The sequence below is a fragment of the Lepisma saccharinum genome, chromosome 20 (genome assembly GCF_977018435.1).
Source record: "Lepisma saccharinum chromosome 20, izLepSacc3.1, whole genome shotgun sequence".
Taxonomy (NCBI): Eukaryota; Metazoa; Arthropoda; class Insecta; order Zygentoma; family Lepismatidae; genus Lepisma; species Lepisma saccharinum.
In genome coordinates this window covers 48203937-48219455 of record NC_139248.1, presented here as the reverse complement: position 1 = coordinate 48219455, position 15519 = coordinate 48203937, and the positions used below count along the sequence as shown (strand labels likewise).

The 15519-nt window shown below is 38.4% G+C and overlaps 1 long non-coding RNA gene across 1 annotated transcript in view; it reads right to left on the bottom strand.

Moving 5' to 3' along the window:
* The window catches only part of LOC146003610 (uncharacterized), a 353221-nt gene extending 338182 nt beyond the window's left edge, over positions 1-15039 (bottom strand). The window contains exon 1 of the long non-coding RNA XR_014443837.1: positions 14812-15039. This is a non-coding gene — a long non-coding RNA (uncharacterized LOC146003610). The remainder of the gene's footprint in view (positions 1-14811) is intronic.
* Positions 15040-15519: the final 480 nt, after the last annotated feature.

The following is a 15519-nucleotide window of genomic DNA, read 5'->3' as shown; positions in this document are numbered from 1 at the left end:
ATTAAACTAAACAGAATAAACAAACTTGAACATATATATTTGTTCATATATATTGTTCACATGTATTACATATGATCATTATAATATTAACAATAAGATATATATACAGGGTGACTGGTAATTAGATGTATTCCCTGAAAGGGGTTAAAGTAGAGACAATTTGCAATAAATTTGACCATATGGTACCCCGTCCGAAAATTAGTAGTCTTCGAGATAATCGAATTTCAATTGTTTTTTTTAAAAAATGACAATTTTCCACATAAAAAGATGAATTGAGAAAAAACTGCTCATTATATGGAACTTATTTCAGCGTTTTCTGATAGCTAACAAATAAGTGGTTCGTTTAAAAAAAAAGTTTTTCCCAAATAACAATCACATGTAAGTAACGGGTGGCTCTAAACTTACAAGTGATGATAAAAAAATGCACTCCTAGTTTACTTGGCAACGTATTAATAACAAAAATGGTATGACACGAAGCGCACAAATTACTTAAATTACTTCCTTGTATCATCTGTTATCCAACAAGGTACAAATGTTGCTAACATTCACATTTGTGTACAAGAAATAATACTTCATTCCTCTTCATGTGAATGGAATCAATGAACAATACAATTAAAGAACATTACACGTCTTGCTCAAAGTAGGCACCTCCGTTACGAATGCAGACACGCAGGTTTTTACGGACACTTGTTCTCTTAACTCGTGATGTGATGGTGTCCTTGATGTGTTGACCAGCTGTAAAGATCCTCTCTGAGCTCTTCTTACGAGTTTACCGGTGTCTTGTCATGTGGCTCCAAATGTAAAAGTCGCAAGGCCTCAAATCGGGGGATCGAGCCGTCCAGGGAATCTTGTCGCCTCGGCCAATCCATTTCTTTGGGTAATTTTCATCCAGCCACTGTCGCACGCCCAGGCAGAAGTATGTATGGGCGTCATCAACAATCATTTGATCGAGCCATTTTTCCTGCCCCAAATCTTAAATGGCATCACTTATGAACATTTTTTGAGGAACGGGATGGCAATGTTGTTGGAGGATGTGCCTCTAGCTACAAGACGTGACATGATTTATCAGCATGATGACTGCCCAGCTCGATCCCCCGATCGATTTGACGCCTTGCGACTTTTACATTTGGAGCCACATGACAAGACACCGGTAAACTCGCAAGAAGAGCTCAGGGAGAGAATCTTAACAGCTGGTCAACACATCAAGGACACCATCACATCACGAGTTACGAGATCAAATGTCCGTAAACACCTGCGTGCCTGCATTCGTAATGGAGGTGCCCACTTTGAGCAAGACGTGTAATGTTCTTTAATTGTATTGTTCATTGATTCCATTCACATGAAGATGAATGAAGTATTATTTCTTGTACACAAATGTGAATGTTAGCAACATTTGTACCTTGTTGGATAGCAGATGTCACAAGGAAGTAATTTAAGTAATTTGTACGCTTCGTGTCATATCATTTTTTTTATAAATACGTTGCCAAGTAAACTAAGAGTGCATTTTTTTATCATCACTTGTAAGTTTAGGCCCACCCGTTACTTACATGTGATTGTTATTTGGGAAAAACTTTTTTTTTAAACGAACCACTTATTTGTTAGCTATCAGAAAACGCTGAAACAAGTTCCATATAATGAGCAGTTTTTTCTCAATTCATCTTTTTATGTGGAAAATTGTAATTTTTAAAAAAAACAATTGAAATTCGATTATCTCGAAAACTACTAATTTTCGGACGGGGTATCATATGGTCAAATTTATTGCAAATTGTCTCTACTTTAACCCCTTTCAGGGAATACATCTAATTACCAGTCACCCTGTATATATATATATATACTTAGTAAAAATTGTTCATATATTTATAATTTATATGTAGAATATCTGTCATAAATTTATAAGACCATAGGCAACAATCGTCAACGGGTAGTTCTTCGTGCAGCAATGACGACTCCCGCCAGTCTATAGATCCAGCCCCCAGACTCCATATTTCACCACTCTGGGTTGATTGGCGCTGTTTATTATGGGGTAATTAGCAAGGAGGCATCTGCGGATGAGTAATGGCGCTGGAATCTGAGGGTTGCACGGGTGGGGAAAGTTCGAGAGAGAGAGGACTTATATTGGAATAGGGATGGTCCGGATTGCGCTTGGATCAGTGGAATTTCTGGGTAAGTCATTCTCCCCTCCCCTGACATCGCAACCTCTCATCAGCGTTCTCTAATGCCCTCTTTCTTCACCAGTTGGCGTTGCTTAGTAGAGCCATCACCGCTGAGAAATCCATAAATCTCCTCCATCCGCCCCAATTGTTCATCTTCATTTTCGGGTGTCAGCGCTGCAACACGGAAGAATTGCTTGGTCGTGTCTGCAGCAGGAGGAAGTTTCAAACATGAAACACTTGGGTGACAAGAATACGATGATTTTAAAAAAATTATGAAATCTATGTTATGAACATCGCCCTTACTCCTCTAAATAAGTTTCACGTTCAGTCACAACTTGTTCCTAGCACACTTTCAAAAATCATACATCTTACACACACGTAAGGAACAAAGATTGACTGATTGATTGAATGGAAAATTGTGGGTGCACCCGTCACATTATGCGGGGGTCCAGACCCTTACCATAACTAAAATAAACAAGTGTCTGAGGACAAAATTATTTTTACCTGGGTTAAAAGTTGAGGCCGTAAAAAGGCACTCAACATATACTATAAGAACAAAACGCAGTACAATACACACACAGCCCTACTGATGATTACACTGGCCGTAGGTTCAGACGCCAGAGCTTCGTTGGCCCGCAAAAAGCAGTTAACAGGATGTACAACGTGGAAGTGTGGTTGACATTTGGGTTCCTTACGAGAAGGTCACCCCTTGTAAATATGTATACGTATATACGTTAATTATATGATCTATATTTTGAACATTTACTCATCACTCACATCACAACTTGATCCTAATACTTTCATTTCCAAAAAGTAGACACATGTAAACACAGAAGCAATTAAATGTTTCAGAAATTTTACATGTGAGTGTTTTCTATTTCTTTATTATTTATTTTATCAGTTTCTCTATTTCTTTATGTTATTCACAACAAAGTCGCCGCTGTGGCTTAGTGCGTTATTTAATTGACTTGAGCTCTCGCCACGGAAGGTTTATAATTGAAGTCTCGATACGGTTGAGTTGAAAACATACATGTGACTACAGTGCACGCTATAATTCATATTTCTTCCTTGACACGACAAGGGTCCCTGATTAAAATCCTAACCTTTGCATTGGTGTTCTATATGAGTGTCACTTCATCAATTTAATAACATCATCACTCATGCTCATAATCACGATTAGTCGAAAGTGACAGAAAGCGACGTAAAATAACCTAATTCATTCAATCAATCCATCACTCATCCTCATCTTCGTGATTAGCCAAAAGTGGTAAAAATGTGAAGTAAAATAAACCAAATGAATCAATCAATCTTCTAACACAAGATAATTTCGAAAACAATATTGAAATTTGTACAATTAAACGGGTATACTATGAACAGAATTCCAGGCGCAAATGCTAACTGGAAGTTATATGGCATAAGTAAATCTACAGAAGGAATCATTTGTTAGAGCTCTAGTAAGGGCCTTTGCCTTTAGCCTCGTACATTTCAGTAACTCATCAGGAAGTGTTAGCCGACTTCCGTCATATTCAATGCTTTTGTGTAAGCGGCTCTTGGACTACTCCAGACTCGCATCAATGGGTGGAGTTAGAGGGCGATTACTTTCGTAGCATCTCTGGCTGTTCTAGATTTGCAGCTTGGCAGCGAATCATAACTATTGATGGACGATATCGGAAATTTGATATCGCGATATATCGTCAAAGAAAATATCGTCACAGACGATATGATACGATATATTTTCCGTATCGTGATATCGGCGATATATCGTCTCCACGATAAATATCGCCAAATATCATGACGATATATCGCTGACACGATATATATTGTTAAAATATCGTGACGATATATCACCAACACGATATACATCGCCAAATATCGCGACGATATATCGCCGTCACGATATACATCGTCAAAATATCGTGACGATATATCGTCTAGTTGATATCCTGGACGACATTTTTTCAATATCGCGATATATCGTCTGGACGATATATTGTCCAACACTAGTCATAACTCCTGAAGCCTCCAATCACCAAGTGAGCCGATGACATGATCTCAACCCAGCACCTATCACTAACCCTCTTGCTCACGCTCTCTAGACTATTGGTAGCTAGACTCGCGTTCGCTGGAAATGTTCCGAAGCTAATCCAATTCTACCCGGAGGTAACCCTCGGGATAACGACAGCCGGAAGCGGTGCTGATCACGTGGCTACCACTATAGCCGAGATAGAGAATGTGTGGACTTACGTTACGGTGCATTGCTCGGGGAGAGCTTCACCTTTCACCTTTACATCATAGCGTCATTTCCTCCGATATCTCCATCATCCTTGGTCGCTGTTCATGCAGAATGAACCAAGAGCACTACTTGCTCAGGGGCGGAGAATCGGACTGCTATCCTTTCATTACATTCCAGCAACCGGACAGTACAAAGTGAGGAAGAGAGGAAGAGCTCAGTGCTTCTTCTGAGCTTGCGGCCATCGTCGCCTCTTGTCCCTATCTCTTCCTCTCCCTCTCTTCGTCTCCTGGCCTCATCTCCATATTGATCCATGGGGAACGGCAAGAGCACAGCAAACACAGCCTTTGGCTTGTCTCCATTTAGTGGGGGAAAGCTAGGAGCCTTCCTCCTCAGTGAAAAGGGAGATTTCTTTCGTCTTCCTCCGTGCAACACCCTCAGCCTCCCACATAAGCCACGCCTTCAAAGAAAAAGTTCGCGAACACACCAACCTCCTCTGCTTTGGATAAAACCGGCCACCTCTTTTTATCTCTCTCTCCTTTTTTTAGACCTTTCCAGCGTTTTCTGCTCTTCAAGCAATATCTCCTCTGCTCCTCTTCAACAACCGCGCGGTCCTAGATAATGTGTTTTGATTGCATTCCCATATAACGCACAGTGCTCCTGCGCCCAACAAAGCAGCTACTGGGATGGAAAGGGGAAGAGCAGAGAAACGGAGAAATGGAAGAGAGGAAATTGTACAAAAATGGGGGAAAGAGAGGGGGAAGGAACTTGAAGAGGCAGGAATGCAAAGATCCGAAAATGGACCTTGCAGGCCACGGCGTTGTTTACTTATGGTACTGATTTTTTTCTCTCCCCAATAGAATGAACCCACGAATCTTCCCCTATTGGAAGCTTCCATTCACTGGCATGGCGGAATGCCTTGCGTATTTTAAGCAAATGTTTTTGCGGTGAAAATGGGAATTTGCATGTTTCCCTGTTCAACACAAGTTGTGTAAATATCACGAAAAAATATGACGAGTTTTTTGTTGTTATTGTAGACAGAACAATGCAACTTGTTCAATTCTTGAGAACACTAGCAATAAAATTTAGTGACGTTGCACACAATATCTGTAAACACATACTTAACGAAAAACATGGTGCTAAGATTATAATCGTAAAAATTTCACAATGGGATAACTAACGATGTTGTGCCACTGTAAAATAACTTGACTACAAATGATGCATATTTAGTCTATTTGAGCAGGAAAAAGTAGTGTACATTAAAATGACACCACGAGGGATATCAGTGCAGATAATTTATTGTTCACAGAACATTGTTATTTACATTAATTTCAATCGCACATTTTACTGAGGCGGAGAATGTATGCCTCCCTGATCATATAAGCCCTGTAGGTAATAAAGTATTCTCGCGAGTTTCGAAGAATAGAATGGAATAGAATACTTTGTTAGTCATTAGACAACATGATTGCAATAGACTTCGTCATAATAAGTATATAAATGTTAATATAAAAAATTACAAAAAAAAAGAAAATTAAAAATACATAATAAAATATTACACATTCAACAATACAGTTTGCAAATTAAACTACATGTTTCATTACAGCGAATGCAATTGAAAAATAGTACTATATTTTTATTACAATACAAGCCATGTACAAAAACCCATTTTACAGCTCTGTGATGCATTATGAGTAGACATTTACATTTGCCCTGACAGAAGTGTTCTTCAGATTCCGCGACACTAGGCCTATATATACAATATCGAACTAATATATTATTAATGTGTTTAGCAAACTGCTTGTTTTCCAAATTACGTATAGAAGCTGTAGCAAATTGAATAATCTCATTCCATAATGTTTAAAATTTTACTGAGTCTTGCCTAGTCTAGCGTACGGCATTTCTATATTCAGATTGTGCTTTGTATTATAGTCATGTACGTTAGATCGCAACCTAAACTGGTGAGGTTTTCCTTTATGTATCAGGACATCAACAAGCTTTTCGAAAAGCCTTCACGCATATGCTGATCATATCTGTAACGGTTTGTTATCTTCGCAGCTATACTAGAGATTATTTTAAATAATCTTTGTTTTATTTTAGCACAACATAGGGATGTTTAAGACATTTATAGACAACTTGTGTATGTACTATATTACTATAAACATCATACCATGGCATTACATAAACGTTCCTACGATAAAAGTAAAAAATAAAACAAGGGTTTCATGAGCAAGTATTAAATGTTCATTGCAGTATTACATTTCCTATGCAATACAGGTATATTGCTACAATATTTGAAGACTAAAATTGGTAAACGCTGTAAGTGCCACAAGAATTCAAGCACCGTTTTCCACGTTAAACTGTGAAATGTGCCATGCTTGATAATGTGGTAAAGTGGCTGGTAGCCCTCTAAGTAGTTCAAAGGGCGTGTAAAGAGGAACTAGTGTGAACGTTCGTACGGGCTGATGTGCTGAACGATTCGATTTCCCAACACTTTCGCTTTTAGCACTAACAACGTTTACCACTTTTAGTCCTCATTTATCTATTGCAGACAATGTACAGTCTACCGTGTTAGTTCTAACACGTCTGTTGTCTGTTAATGTACCTGGGCATTTAATCAGTGTCCCTCTTCATTTTACACATTAAAGAAAGAAGAAAAATAGTGCAGTTCTGTGTTTCAGAAATTGCATTTAGTTAAGCTTAGCCCAACCAATATAACCTACAAATCTGTTTTTGTACGTAAGGATACTACGCCTATTTCTTATTTTCTTTATCTAACGCCATTATTTAACAAACATTCGTTTACACTTCAATAAAAGCTTGGATATTTTCAGTACATTCATTATTTTTCTGTGCATTTTATACAATACGTGGATCTTTTACTTTGCTAGGAGAGACCGTTAACGTTATATTGACACTTCCTTTCCCTCTCGATTATTGTCAACATGTAAGGTAGCTGCCATCAAATTAATTTCCGCCGAAGCTAAAATTTTCTACAAGGATATGTTTCTAGAAGTATTGAAATTGGCGTTTGTTACTCAAGGTATTTGTAGACCTTTAAGGAGTGTGCGCTTGATTTTCATCACTCTTGGCATTCGACGCTTGGTTCAGAGAGAGAGAATGCGATACAGATGTTGGTGGACAAGGATAGAAACGCGAGAGCTATGGAGAAGAGAATGGTACAAAACAAGGAGGCAAATAGTAGCAGGAAGAGCAAGCGAGATGATGAAAAAATCCCTCCCTGATGGAAAAATGCAGCATCCGAGAGCTGTACTGCAGCAGAAACCCTCGAGAATTATAACAAACGTAATTTGGAAAAAACGTCTTCAAGATGTGGTGACGTGCCTGACCCGATGCAATCCTTTTCCGGCAGCCGCAAACACTCGGGGAGAGGAATTTCAATTAAAAGAAGAATGCCAAGGAAAAGAATTAACACACTTAAGTGTCTTCTCCTAAGAATCTCATCCGAACAGAGGGGAAACTTGGTTTAGTCTTCCGGCCCTTTCTGAGGCTAAAGAAAACAAGTAATTCGTAGTGGAAAGTTCACGTGCTGAAAGCAAGAAGTTCAGAATTTACACCCCTCTCTCCTACAAAGCTGAAAATGTATACTTAAGCAAATATTTGTTCCTTCCTATATGTGCACTATCAGTTTCTCAGAACTATTCAGATATCAAAGATTAAATTTTTTGGACCTTAATTTTTACCAGTAAAATTTTTTAACAGTAACGGCCATCACAGCCACAAATGTGTATTACTTGATCTGTTGGTATTTTAGAACACAGTTACAAAAATAAAATTTAATAGTAGCCTGATCGTGAATGTATTGAATGACACAAACTCTCGAAATTACTAGAACTGTAGAGAAAATAACTTTGTATAGATCTAGCATGGTGAAATTGATAAAGAGTAGTATGCCGATGTACTAGGAACTATAACTACTAGATAAGTATCTAGATGATGCAGCGAACATGAGGATGAATGATGATTTATTCATTGATTTGGTGTATTCTTCTTCGCTTTTCTACTAGTTTTGACTAATTGCGAAGATGAGGATGAGCGATGATATTATGAAATTCATGAAGGGACACTCACAAAGAACACCCATGGGCAGGACGGGACTCGAAAACAGAACCCCTTGCGTCCTGGCTCGATGTAGGATGCTAACCACTCCGACAAGAAGGTCGGCGCATATGCATGACCGAAGTAAAATGATCAGACATCCAAACATATGCGATACCCTAGTAATTCTCTTGAAATTGTAAAGTAATTGGTTCAGAATACACGATTTATTTTATAAATATTCTCAGTCAATATGAAACGTTACCTAGTTTCACATTAGTTGAGGGTACTCCCTTTCAGAGTCTTTCGGTTTTAAGTAGAAAATCATAACTTGGAATCTTAATAAAATTTAAGTTCCTCAGCTATTTGATTTTGTATACGTATATATATATATATATATATATATATATATATATATATATATATATATATATATATACATATATATATACACGAACCTACAGTTTAAATTGGAATCATGATACCAATATGTTTCTCCTTCAGGTATCGAACCAGATACCCCTTGATTAAAAGGCGACGTCGTTACAGTGAATATAGCCTATATACGTATATACACACCCCGCGATCGGTGCCGTTGGCTCTCGGAGAGTAAGTGAGAGGTGGTGGGAGGGATAGAGTCAAATAAGAGATATAATGCTACATGAAAATGAGAGGAACTGAGAGAAAATTGACAAGACAATATGCATTAACTGGAATGATCATCGGAGATAGTTGTATGCGTCAATTATGTAAAACGTTCAAAGAAAATATAATTTGAAGGATGGGACACAAATCGCAATATGCCCATCCCATGCTTTCTGAACATGTACTTATCATGTGATATGACATTAAACATGTGAATTTTCACAATTGTAATACTTTCTTCACACCCAAAGAAAACAATGAATGATTTTCGGAAGTCTTAGACTTCTGATCTTTCGATTGTTCTGATATCTTTGCTTTAGCTTAGCTGAACTCTTTTTTCCCTTACCTTAATTAATCCATACACATGCATGAGCACCAGGCTGGCGTTGCCTCTCGCCCAACTAACAAAACTTTCCTAATTTTCTTGGAGAACAAAAGCCGATGGCGAAGGGGGCTGGCTGATCCTCAAAGATTCCCCCTGTCCAAGAGGACGACAGAAAACTTGAGGCCATGTGACGGAGAGGTAAGGACGCTTTCGCACGTTTCCAAACGCTAATTACGTGCTAATGACTGGAATTCCACGAGCAAAGCCTCAGAGCGAAGTTGGGGAGGACGTCTTATCTCCTTTCAACCGCCGAAGACCCCATCCAGGAACTTTCAATCGCTCCGTTCGGGGGACGGGAGCTGCAGGCGAAGGAGCGCGTTTGGAAGAACCAGGGAGATAAGTCAACAGCCAGAACACTGCAACTTGTGGCTGTGCTTCGATCGACGACGAGATACAATTCAAGCATAGTCTCAGGTTATCCAGTAACATTTTCCAAAATTTTCGACGTGAGCTTTAGAATTTCGAAAAAAAAAAAAACTTTTCTACAAGAACATGTGAAGAAACGACAGATCTCCAGTAGATTCCGTTACACAGAAGTTAAATTACAATTTGTACAATTGCTTCTTGTCCCAATTCCAAAACCAATTTCTGATATCTGTTCTGTTCTCCTTCCTGATGTGACGAGTTCGATTGTGATGTCCCAACTCAGGAACCGCTGCTAATTGCCTCATGAGGGAAGGGTCATCAATTAATATATTTTGAGTGCATTTCAGATCTTTTTTGCTTATTGGTTAGGTAGGTAGTAGGACTTCCTGAGTTGGAAAAACATTTCACTGAAATATCCACATGCTAAAGACCAGTTCCTGAGACCCATCACTGGAATTTCCATAGTACACGAGTTGGGAAATCCTGAATCGGGAATTTATCGCTGAAATGATTGAACAGTTAGATGGTGATTCTTCTTGCTGCTGTCGCCAAAAGGGCAAATAATTTCTACTATCTTAGTCGCCTATAAAATTCAGTTTGAAATTCAAAAGTTTGGATTGCTTTCGACAAGGTTGTGTGGAATTGTTTTTTTTATTACTTAACAAGTTACGTAATAACATGCCATAATATCAAATTAAAACCCTGGCACTAATTCTCGTCTTCTCTCCTACACTTAAAATCTTAAGTATAATACGTCATACGCCTCATCATTTTAGTTCCAGTTACTGTAAACTAGTGTTAAATTGATATTGCAAATATAATATAGGCTATCCTGCGTGTATCTTCCTGTTCCCCAACCTCCTTTCCTGACTAAATTAAAGTAAAGTGTGAGATCTGGCGATCTGACCGGCAACAGCACTCGAGCCACCGTACACTCGAACATCTTACACAATTCTATAAAAATTTAACACAAAAACATTCAAAACCGATTTTGCTCTGCATTCAATTGTTATGTAATATACGTAATATATGCACGGATATGAAGGCACATGATGTTAATACCATGACAATAAAATCCCCATCCAGGAAAATTCTTATATTGGTATAACCAAACATTAATGCATGTTTATGAAAGCAGAAAGAGTGAAGAGGAAACCTAGAAAGAACAGCAAAGACATGAACTGATGTAATCGAACATTTATGTCTAAAGAACTTATATAAATAGTAATCGGATCTTATGCTTAGGAAAATGTAAAACTAGCCACATTTCGTAAAACCACAAGAGATTTTGTTGAGCATAATTAATCCATGAAATATATGTACAATGGGAAATGTATAAGCTCTGCTATCTTAGGTAATATTGGAATATTGGCAATGAAAGAATATAAAATCAGGCAGGTATTTTTGTTCGACAGATGTACATGAAATACTTGACCATCATTTCAAGCAATGAATGGACGGCATTCAAGTTCAGTGTTGGATGGAAATCAGGCAAAGGGTAATGAATGGGACAAGTGGAGTGGGTTATGCACTGACAAGTCCTTAGGTATGGTTAAGACTGAGAGGATGGATACAGCGATAATACATTATATATGCAAATAACAACAGCAAATTAATTATTGCCAATTTATATGTTATGTTTTACTTTCGTTCCACCTACATTATGTAGAAAAACGTGAAAGCAGGAATGAATTCTCAAATTTGGATATGGGTTTGTATAATCACTCGAGGCAGGAGGGAAGAAGAGAAGATTTGATTTAATTTTGTTATTTAGCGTCGCTTTTCTACTACTTTTGCCTAATTGCGACGATGAGGACAAGTGATGATATGATGAAATTGATGAAGTTACATTCGCAAAGAATACGCAAGCCTAGGCCGGATTCGAACCCGAGACCACTAGTTCCATTGCGCGTTGTGATAGCCACTCCGCCACGGAGGTCGGCGAAGAAAAAATGGGAATAAAAGAAGTAAAATATTTGTATTTCACATTAATAAGCAATAAAAAATGTGCTGTTGAATAATAATCAGGTTGAAATTAAAAACGCCTTTATCGTATGCGCCACGTGTGTCCTGTTTGAAGGGGAAAGAAGGAAGAATTACATTATCGGTAGATATACTTTATGGATAACTTATTTTCGATTTTAATAACTGCTATAAGTATGCTTTACAATTACTATCATTTAACATATATCTTAATGAAAATCGAAGTATTCCATAAAACAAAACTGCATTTTAATTTTCAATGCAGCTGTAAAGGGACGATCGTTCAAAACTGTGTGAATATCAAAATGAAGAAAAGTTAACATTTCTGATGAATATTTTTTGGTGCTCCATAGAACGTCCTGCCCCACTAACCCATCGCTGAATTTACCTGCTCTGCATGGTGGCATGGATTTTTTTACCTCTTTTTTTCCTTGTTCCAAGGGAGGGCAAATCCTTTCGGCATCGTTTGTCTGAAATGTAGAAAGGTTTTGGGAAGTGATGGTTTAAAAAAAAGTGATAGTTTATGACATGAAACGCCCAGGTAAAGAAAAGAAAAAAAGGAGGGAAAAAAAGAGCGATTTAGTCTGAGGACTCTCGCAACTCCGGCCAAGGTACATAATTGAAAGCTTTCTCTGAAGAATTGTTGCTTGGCTCGGTACCGTAAAGCGATAGTGGAGAAGCGTGGCTTCTAACTGTTGCACAGCTTTGCCCACGTTCTCCCCCCTCCCCTTTCGGTCTTTCTATTTATTCCTCTTAGCATCCTCTCCCCCTACTTCTTTCTTACCGTTTTCAGACTGCTCCAGGCAGGTAAAGGAAAAAACAAAACAAAAAAACTTGCAGGACAGGTTTGCCCCCAAACGCTTGACCCTCTCCCCCCTCTCTCGTCTCCCACCGCTTTATCACTCCTTACTTTGGCACTTATACGTTCTGCTTTTTTTAACATATACTTTTTTGCATTACATCAACAGCAACACTGCTAAAAATGTGATTACAACACTCAGCATTACGTAAGTATTAACTTGTGGTAAGCTAAAGGTACGTCAAATCAAATGTTTCTTTTGTCTTATTTACCTTAAAAAAACTTGTTTTAAAACAAATTATATTGATAAAATTATCCCCTCTAAGGTTATAGTGAAAATCACCTTGTAATGTTTAAGTGCAGTAAGTTTTTATCGTCATTGCATTAGAGGATAATGTTGAAAAGTGGCACATTTCTACACTGTAAAAAATTTTGGTGTTTAATCGTTCCAGGAAGTCCACACCACATTGTTGTTAAAGTAACACAGCTAAACGGTTGCAGTCAACACCATTTCAGCAACACTTCTGTGTCGTGTGTTATTAAACACCAGTGTTTTCTAAGTGTACACTTTTCATGAAACATGCGCTTTAATAGAGTAGTAATTATTATACTAAAGGGCTTGAGAAATACGGCAGCTATTTGTAATTTTCCCCCTAACTTAAAAGTCATGCACTCGCGTTGTTTCTCGAAATGAAGAAAATGTAAAGTGCCTTTGTATATAAAATGTAAAGATTCCACACATTTTTCCCATACTGAGGCATTTCTTAAGTATTATAACCTTGCAAATAACAGTGAATTCATAAACAGTCATTAAAATAACAGCAGCAACGAAGTGTATTGTATAATCTGTATTTGTTAAAAGCCACAGTCCATTTTATGAAAAATGTTATTTTGTATAAGTTAGAGTTTAAATTTGTTGCCATATTTTCAAAACTGTAAATTTTAGTAGCCTACTATAATTATTAAAAGTAATATTTAATAGTAAACATTATTAGTGAGTTTTTTTAATAACTACTATAGTACAATTATATTCTGGGCGGGAAGTTATCTTCCCTGGCCGAAAACATATTTTGAAATGAAATGAGGAAAATCCAGAAGTGATAATCGCCCCTACCCCCCTCTCAGGCCTATTGATTCAAACACTACTCCTAACTTCAAGGTAAAAAAGAAAAGGCAACCCCTCCCCTCCACCAGTGCACGTAATATATAATAAATCATATGGGGAGTGGGTGAGAGATGGGGGTTCACTCATGAAAATTCACGGCACATGTTATTAATAATAAAAAAAAGAGACAGAAGGGTTGAACAAGCATATATCATAGTCACTTATGTTACCTATATTACCTTACAATTTGAAGCAAACAATTGTATTACGTAGAAAATTATACGACAAATGTAGGTTCGACTAGAACTCCAACTTCGTTGAGCCTGTATTTTTTGTTTAAATATCTACGTAACTAAAGCCTAGGAAAATATGAAAATAAGCAACATAAAAATATTGAAATTTGTTATTTTTTCCAAAATGTCCGAGCAAAATTTTTGTTACATTGAAAAATATTATTGTTATTATAACGAGAGTTGAACGCGTGGTTTGTTTTGAAAGTTAATATAGGGTTTAGATTATTGTTTATCTCCTCTGTGCAAGTAAAAAAAAAAAAACGCAGAACACCATTTTGATTTGCATGTCACATAGTTCTGTATGTCCCCCTCCCCTCTTTATCATCATCCTCTTCTTCCTCCCATCCCATACCAGACCGCCAGCTGATACCGGGGGACGATACCAAGATCGCCGAAGGGCACGCCGCCCAGTGCAGCAAAGGATTCGCGGGGGGGAGGGAGAGGCATTTGCTCCCTGGAAGTTGCCTGCCTGTGCACGGGGCACAGTTGTCGCACACACACCGAAAAGAGAAGGTGAACCGGCGATAGCGATACTGTATTGGGAAAATATACGTTTTAAGACCCAAAAAAAGGTGGAAGGCAGTAGATTCGTGTTCGCGTGAGTCCTACTGCACGCTAGCGCACTTCAACATCGCGAAGCTTCCTGCCTTTTTCGATCGTCACACGAGCAGACCGCCATTCGGCAGTGTTTTGTTTCTTGTTTCATCAACATTTTGAAGCAAGTCGCTCCTATACGACTTCTTCTTTTCTCCTTCTCTTTTAAGCCTAACGAGTAAAGGTTTTAAAAAAAACTTACCTCGCAAGGTGTCGCTACTTTCATGACGTCAACGTTGTTTTCTCCTCCCACAGACGTCATCACCTCGTTTCCGGAAGCATTCCAAGGCTCCTGCAAGCTTGTACACTTCACTTGGTCCTATTAAAAACACCTGAAAATCACACACTCCTTGCTACGAACTGAAAATCCCAGAAAGGACGAAGCAGGGCGACGTTGTCTCAGCCCTAGCGAGAGACCGTGTGCCTCTCTCAGCCAACGGTCCGGGCAAAATAGCGTTGTCTACGGCCTTTGCATGCTAAGCCAGCCCGAACCTGCTCTTTATGCAAAAGTATGAATGAGATACGGTTCGGGCCTAGCATTAGCAATGGTAATGAGAATGCCTTGGATTGTGATGGTCATGCAATTGTATTAATATTTCATTCTTATATCGATCTCTTAACTACCTGATGTGAAGCATACAGAACAAGGCTCTCTCTCTCCGGCTGAAAGGGAGAGAGAGAGAGAGAGGGAGGGAGGGAGGGGAATAAAAATGACGAAAGGGAGAGGAGAATAAAAAAGTAAGTGTGCGAGAAAGATGGCTTAAAGAACACGATACTGGAGGGGGATGCAACCAGTTGTATACCGCACCCCCAACCACCCCCTCTTTCTACTTCCACACCCCTAGCACCAAGGCCATTCTACCCTCGGCTCTTACAGCCTCGAACTGTTTCCAAATGTGCATAATTGAAT